General features: G+C 34.3%; 1 pseudogene; it reads left to right on the forward strand.

Annotated features, from left to right (window-relative positions):
- The first annotated feature begins 372 nt into the window (after positions 1-372).
- On the forward strand, positions 373-4,381 carry LOC140888574 (ethanolamine-phosphate cytidylyltransferase-like; annotated as a pseudogene).
- The last annotated feature ends 3,918 nt before the right edge of the window (positions 4,382-8,299 follow it).

Below are 8,299 nucleotides of genomic sequence, written 5' to 3' on the forward strand. Positions count from 1 at the left end.
ATTACAATTATTTTAAAGGCATGTGCATGTATTATCTAGTATTTGCTATTAAAGGTTTTTACTTGTTTAGTCTCTAGGCTCACTATGCTTGTTTGGTGCAGGTTCTTACGTTGAGATCGAGGGGCGAGACACTTGAGGGAATTGCAACGTGGCAGAACACGATACCCTCCGACCTATGCTAGCTTTTCGCTTAAATGTTATTTTTATGTAAATTGGATGTAATGTATTTTGTTTAAAGATCATGAGTATATTTAGAAAATTTTAGAAATTGAGGATGCTTTATCCATTATTTCCGCACTTCAAATTTTTACTGTTTTATTGTCTAGCTATGTTTTATTGTACAACGATATTTATTAAATATGTAGGGATAAACACGAAATTTGGTGTTCTTCTTCAGTATTATTCTTGATATTTTGTATAAGGCCATACGTGTGTCGAGGTTACGTCGTCGTAATTTAAAATTGAAATTAGAAGAAGAGAGTCTCTCTTGCACAACAACATTTGTTGATGGGTATTGTGTGTTTTGATTAGAGAAGAGTGAAGAAATGGGGTCTGAGGGGGAGAACGGCCATCTGAGCTCGCGGATTCTGGCATCTTGGCTGATCGGAGGTCTGGTGATTGCGGTCTCGTTGCTAGGTTTCAACTTTGCGCTGCCCAAGAATCGCAAGAAGAGGCCGGTAAGGGTGTATATGGATGGCTGCTTCGACATGATGCATTACGGCCACTGCAACGCCCTTCGCCAGGCTCGAGCCCTCGGCGATCAATTGGTCGTCGGTGTTGTAAGTGATGCTGAAATTATTGCCAACAAAGGCCCTCCGGTCACGCCTCTTAGTGAGAGGTCTCGCTTCAGCTTCCCCTCTTCCTTTCCTCTCATTTCATACTTTCTTGCTTGATTTTTTCGAAGATTTTGCATTATGTTCACCTTCTTTGCATGTGCACCCAATTTCTTGCGTTCTGTGTGATTATCGATTCTGTATGGTTGCTTGATTGCTTTGCACTTGAAATTAATGAAGGTTTGTCTATATCCATTATTGCTACATAGTTTTCCTTCTTTACTAGGTCGCTCGCTATGTGGTTTCTTTTATTTTGTTAGCTCATTGATTCAGTCCAATAGCTTTTGTTGGTCAATCTCACAGAGTGACCTTCTGCAGTGCAGCTTTTCTAACCAACACCTCCACTTTGTGATTTTACTTGTCATAGGATGATCATGGTAAGTGGTGTAAAATGGGTGGACGAAGTTATTCCTGATGCTCCATATGCTATCACTGAGGATTTCATGAGGAAACTGTTTGATGAGTACAATATCGATTACATTATCCATGGGGATGATCCCTGCATTCTTCCAGATGGGACTGATGCTTATGCCCTCGCCAAGAAGGTTGGGCGGTTATAAACAGATTAAGCGCACTGAAGGGGTCTCAAGTACTGACATTGTTGGTTCGTTCTTGCAACTTCTCATGGATTTAGTGGCATGTGATGTGACTATTCCATTAATATTTTTCCAAATCAATATATATACATACATATATGGATTAAGGGCACAGCGGAAGGTCTAATTTTATATAGTGGTTTTCCAAGAGAAAACTATTTGTCACACAGTGATGCCACTTCTCAGCAATCACTCTTTTAGCGCTTGTGTTAGGAGACAACCTGTAACGTTATATTTTTTGGTCAATTCTAAACTTAAACATTCGACTCCCGGACGCTGTTCATGTAGTTGTCCAAAAATTAAAGTAGTTTTTTGTGGCTTTGCATAATAGGTCGTATGCTTCTCTGTGTGAGAGAGAGGTCAACCGGTGGCAGTCATAACCACTCTTCTCTGCAAAGACAATTCAGCCATGGCCATAGCCACAAATCTGAAGATGGTGGATCTGGTAGTGGAACAAGAATATCTCATTTTTTACCTACATCTCGCAGGATTGTCCAATTTTCCAATGGAAAGGTACTATAATTTACCAAGGAGTGCCTTCCACATAAAACAAATGTTACATTCTATCTATACACACATTTGCAGGATCAATTTGAAAACTAGCCAAAGAAATGTTGCTCTAGCTATTGATGAAGTTCTCTATATTACCAAAATAGTTCCTAAATTCTTTCTTCAGAGTAAGCAATATCTTTTCTTTGCCTTCAACCATTCTTGCTTTTCTCTGTCATAAAAACAAAAAAGACTTCATACTTCCATTTTCCTTATCCAACAATCTGTTTTTTCTTGTATGAGCTCCAACAAAGCAAAACTTTTCATTCTAAATGGCATTATCCATTAGCCAGTATGGACCAAGCTGTAGTTTACCTGTTGTATCGAGAAATTATTCGGATAGACTGAATTCACCCAAATTATAAGTGAAAAATGGTAGCTCATAATTCTACTTGTTTTTGTACACAATTTGTTCATCCATTTAATTTCCCTGCTGCATTCATTTCTAGCTTTGAATTTCACCTTGACTGATATGTTGAGATCCTGACTTTAAGGTAACACGTGTCTTCATTCTGTATTGCATGCTTGATGATATTTAGTTCGACTTTGACTGCAATGTTCAATGATGTTGTTTAATATCTAAATTTTATGACTTTTGACTTTTCAGGGTCCTGGACAAGATGCTCGAATAGTTTATATAGATGGTGCATTTGATCTATTCCATGCTGGACATGTTGAGGTGCGTGATTGTATAACTTGCTTTGTCATTTGATTGTGGATAACAATGGTGAAATGAGCATGCATCCTGAATAGTGTTTGATGGCCCGTGGCCGACACTTATGGCTATTTATTTTCCAACTATTGGTTATATCTTCCTGCCCTTTTGTTTTCAATCTGTCTTCAGTTTTATTTTTTATGCACTTGAAGAGCTTGTTTATGCTTTTAGAAAATTTCATATCCCCCGACCCCCATCATGCCTACAGTAATGCATAAAATCTAATAAAAGTGATGGTTTCCTTACCAAGGTTTTTCCTTGTTTACTCTGTATACTCATATTTACAGATACTTAGGCTTGCCCGAGGACTTGGCGACTTTCTGCTTGTTGGTATCCATACCGACCAAACTGTCAGGTGGAAACATTTCTCAAATGTTTATATTTTTGCCTCTCCCAATTGTCCTTTTCCTTGTGTGAATGTGATTTTCTATCTCGTATTTCACTAAGTTCATGATGTTAGGTGCCTTAGGAAAGGGCACACTATAGCTCAAGGCTATCTATCATGCCATTCTATAAAAATCAGAATCTACATTCCTGGAAAAATGCACTTAACGTCTTAGTGAATTTTGTTTTGTCTACTTAGAGAGAACCTTGTATCAGGTTCCCTAAATTACCTTCAGTTCCTCCCAATGAAGGCCCCTGTTCATTTCTTAATCTGTGTCAGCAGATTGATATTCCATTTCACATCAATATTTCCCTAATCTCTGTTTCTGGAAATGAAGTTGCTCGTAGTAAGAACACGTCGCTTGCTCAAGATGCTTTATATTTTTGAGTGGCTAGCTTCAATTAATTAACATGGCAATTTCTATTTTCTGTTTGAAGGTTTTACACGTACTCGTGTCGTTTTTCCATATATATTGGTTCCATTTGTTTAAGAGTTATGTTTATTTTTCTCCATGTTCCTGATATAATTTATTTTTTTAAACAATATAATCCAATCATTCTCAGTATGTTAGCATTAATACAAGGTAGGTGATGTATGGGGACTGGATCTTGTTATCATTAATTGCGTGTCTAATTCTTGTCATCATTCTAATCTTATACCTTGTGGCCTCGAAATGTGGTGTGGATCTGTATCTTTTGAGGCAGGTTGTGAGTCTCATCTGGCCTTCAACCTTTAAGCTTTATTTGATGTTTTTCTGTCTGATGCTTTGAATGGATAATTTCAGAAATAGTGGAAAGTGAAAGAAGTAAATCCATTCTCTTGTCTGCCCTGGCTTTTGTCTTGGGTCACTTCTTTAATGTTATAGGGTTTCGGGAAGCTCCTGAAGTTAAATTCTGAATCTTAAATTCTTAATAAATCTTTTTAGCAGTTGTTGATCTAATGACTAACCCCAATTTCCTTTAATTGTCTTTATTTTTTTGTCGTTAGCTGAAGCCATATAAAAAAATGGTCATTATTATTATACAACTGGAGGGATATATTATGACATATTGCCATTGTCACGTTCTGCAGTGCAAATAGAGGAGCACACCGTCCGATTATGAATCTCCACGAACGAAGCTTAAGTGTTTTGGCATGTCGCTATGTGGATGAAGTCATAATTTGGTGCTCCATATGAGGTTTCGAAAGATATGGTGAGTATGGTTTATCATAATCTTGATAATTAGTAATCTTAATTGAAAGTATTTTACTCTATTGTGGCTAATGTTGATTGAAGGTTAATAAGAAAACAAGGGTCTTCTAAAGAAAACAATGAGACCACCTGAGTTGGAATTGAAGAAATGAGAAAGGAATGGAATAAGATTAATTTTAATAATCTAATGCACTTTTCAATTAAAACATAAAAATAATAGTTATTTGAGAAGTTATATCATCATTACCAGCCTCAAACGCATATGTTGTGTGCGTGAAGTAATAAATAATATAATAATTTTTTACTATAACTAATGTGAAGAAAAATTATTTTTATCTAATAAGAAGAAATTAAAATTAAAATACACTTAAAAGATGATGAATTATTTAAAATATAATTTCAAAAATAATTGCCTATTTTTCCCTAAAATAGGAAGTAAAAGTTAGTAAAAAAGAGTTATTTTATTAAAAACCATAAGGTTTCACCAATAAAATTGTATGATGACATTGTAATTACCAATTAATTGAAATAGCTATACTATAGAGTCTCTACTTTAATTATATTTAATTCAATTATATAGTATAGATGATATAATATGATATAGATTGTTATTATTATAATATAAAGTTATTTTTATTTTATAAGTATATTAATATTAATACTCCATCCGTCCCAATTATATTGTCCACGTTTCCTTTTTTGTTTGTTCCAAATATATAGTCATCACCATATTTAGTAATACTTTTTTACACTTCTTTACTGATATACCCCTATTAACTACACCTTGAAAATTGTGCAATCATTTTTTAATACATTAAATAGGATATAAAATAGGAAGTTGATATAAAATTTACTTTCCAATAAATTTTTCTTAATTCGTGTGAAAATTTAAAACAAGACAACATATATGGGACGGAGGGAGTATTAATTTTATATAATAATTAATTATTATTATTATTTGTTTTTGAAAACATAGTTATTTAGGGCGCAAGGGCACAAAAGTGCTAGGTTCCATATTTATTATTCGGTTTTGGAAATAGATAATAATTATTGTTTCATTTATTTAAAATAAGTTTGTCGCAATAAATTATTAATAAATAATATTTATTTTTTGTTCCATATTTATTTACTTTTATTTATTATCATTGTCATTATTTAATTAGTATTATCATCATAATTATTAATTATAATTTTTTGTACAATATTAATTAATAATGATTATTATTCTTGTTGATTATAATAATAATAAGAATATTTTTATCACTATTCATTAACACGGCAATACCAAATACGCTATGGTTTAGGTAGGCTAAAATAAATAGAAGAGAGAAATTTTTTGCAAAACTAGAAGAATAGGGAGTGGGGATAGCTACAACCTTCTAAAATGAGTGGAAGGGACTATCCAAATGAATATGGGAACAACCATTGCCATGGAATTCCCATGGCTTTGCAAACATTGATATAGGGAAGAGTTAGGAATGTCATTCCATTTCAACTTCATTCCCTCCTACCACGTATGACCTGAATATGGATTAGATTTCCTTGGTAGTCTTTAGAAAAGATTGACAAAAAGGACGTGTAGCCTCTAGTCTTGCCATATTGCTTGTTTGGATTGGGAGGGAGATAGATAATACTCCATTTAGCTTAGGCAAAACTTAGTAGTTGGCGGTCCAGCCATCCCTTTGCTAATTTACTATGACTTGCACTGTGCTTGGATTCCTTGATAGACAATATTTGGAGAGCACCTAGATCGTAATGCAGCGAAACCAAAATCAGCATTTTCTAGCTTGTTGTGTAGCTAATGCTCTCGAGCTTCTGCAAGACCGATGTTTTTCATGTCGTGCCATTCTTTCGATTGAATAAGAATGTCATTAATGAAGATCACATCAAGTTGATCTAGATATTCTCTTAACAATGCCATTCAGCAGGTTTTGGAAAATTGTCAGCACATGGGTTAAACCAAAAGGCGTCACATGGACTTCGTAATGATCATATCAAGTCCTGAGTGTAATCTTCAGCATATCTTCTTTGTGATATCTGCAATTGATGATACCATAATCGTGCAACAATATTCGAATACATGGATATCTCTTGCAGTTGGTTGAACAGGTCATCTGTCCAAGGCTTTGGGCATTTTTATTATCTGTTTCCTTGACGGTATGATGGTAATCTATGCGCAACTTCATTGTCCCATCAGTTTTCTCTACTACTAGGATCTGTGCTTGATTGGTGATATGCTGGGTTCCGTGTATTCTTTGTTTAGCAAATCCTAGAGCTGCATCTTTAGTTCCTTCAGTTCTTTCTACAAATAAAATAAAATAGTAAAAATAGTATATAAATTCATGAAACAAAATACAAACCCTAAATCAATTTCACCCACTTCCTCTATTTCTCATATTTCCAAATCTTCCTCTCCATGAAACCATCTTTGAATTCTAGCTTTGAATTTTCAAGATGCTTATATTTTAATTTTTTTGAATATCGAACTTAACCTATTATTGAAGTTAGAACTTTTGAAAAATTTTAGTTACGAATATACATTAAAAAGAGATTTCTCAAACTTTTATTATTTTTATTATTGATGAGTTTGAAATCATGAAACACCGATCAAAATTTTAAAAGGTTAAACATGATAAATAATTAATAAATAATGATTTTGTATGTGTTTTGTTACATAACTTTTTTATGTGTTTTGTTACTTAATTTTTTGTATCACTAACCAGATTACAATTATTAAAACATTATTTTTTTGTTGTTTTTCATAAACTTGATTTTTTCAGAAACTTTTATGGTTGATGCATTGAGAACTTCTGTTTGAGTGTTTTGTACCCTGTTCTCCTAATTTTAGGTAACTTATTTTTTCATAAATGGTTTTTGATTTTAATTTGTATTAAATTAGAACTATCTTTTACAATTACCTTTTTGTTAGAATATATGGGCTGGTAGCGCTTAGTCGTGTCACGTCCAAATTAACTCAACTCAAATCAAATTAATAAATATGTAGTAGCGACAGTAGGGATTGTTCCCACGAGGAAGGTGAAATTTATTGTGTTCCTAAAAATAAATAAGAAAGAGGGTTTTTATATTTGAAATTAACTTCTAAAAATTAAAAGCAAATTGTTAAGAACGATGCACACTTCGAGTTTGTGCGAAACTCCTTCAATTTTGTAAATTGCTGTAAAATATTCGATACCTTCCAATTGCTCACATCACCTTCTTTTATATTCATGCTTACAACTGAAAAGAAACAAACTAACAAGAACATAACTGTTTATTGAAACCACAATTGCGTGACTATCCTTCACATGACGTAATCGTGCATCCAATTGGGTTTTCCTCTTCTTCTAGATTCTTCTGGTTCGGTGTTGTTGCTTTCTTCCTTTTCCTCTTCATTTATTGGTGCAGGCTGGTTCTCTTGTTTCTCAATTAGGCCTCTTAAAGCCCATTCTTTCAATTGTTGGCCCACTAAGTTGTCATCCATATTGAGTGTGAGTGGGCTATCATTCCCCGTTCCATCAAAAATGACCTTGTCCTCAAGGTTGAGCTGGTTGTAGATCATACAGAATGTAGAAAAATCTTCCCATGTAGCATCTTTTGGATACCGCCCTGACCATTGAACCAATACCTGTTTAATCTCCCGATTGTTCCTGTACATGATCCTAGTGCCGAGGATGCAAACTGTAATTAAAAGTGGTTGATTTCCAACACTGTGCCCCGGCAAGCTTGCATCTTTTTCTGGAATATCACCTTTAAAAGATTTGAATTGGGAGACATGAAAATTCGGATGAATTCGACTTTTCGGGGGAAGCTCAAGAGTATACGCATTGGTCCTCTTTGGGCAATTATAGAGAAAGGCTCAAAGAACCTTTTACATAATTTAGAATGTTTCCTTTGAGCCACAGTACTTTGGCGATATGGGGCAAGCTTGACTAAGACCAAGTTCACCGACTTCAAAATGCTTCTCCTTCCGATGCTTATCATCTAATTGTTTCATTCTTTGCTGGGCTTGTTGTAAGTGTGCCCGTAGCC

Source organism: Henckelia pumila, chromosome 3, assembly GCF_033568475.1.
Source record: "Henckelia pumila isolate YLH828 chromosome 3, ASM3356847v2, whole genome shotgun sequence".
NCBI lineage: Eukaryota > Viridiplantae > Streptophyta > Magnoliopsida > Lamiales > Gesneriaceae > Henckelia > Henckelia pumila.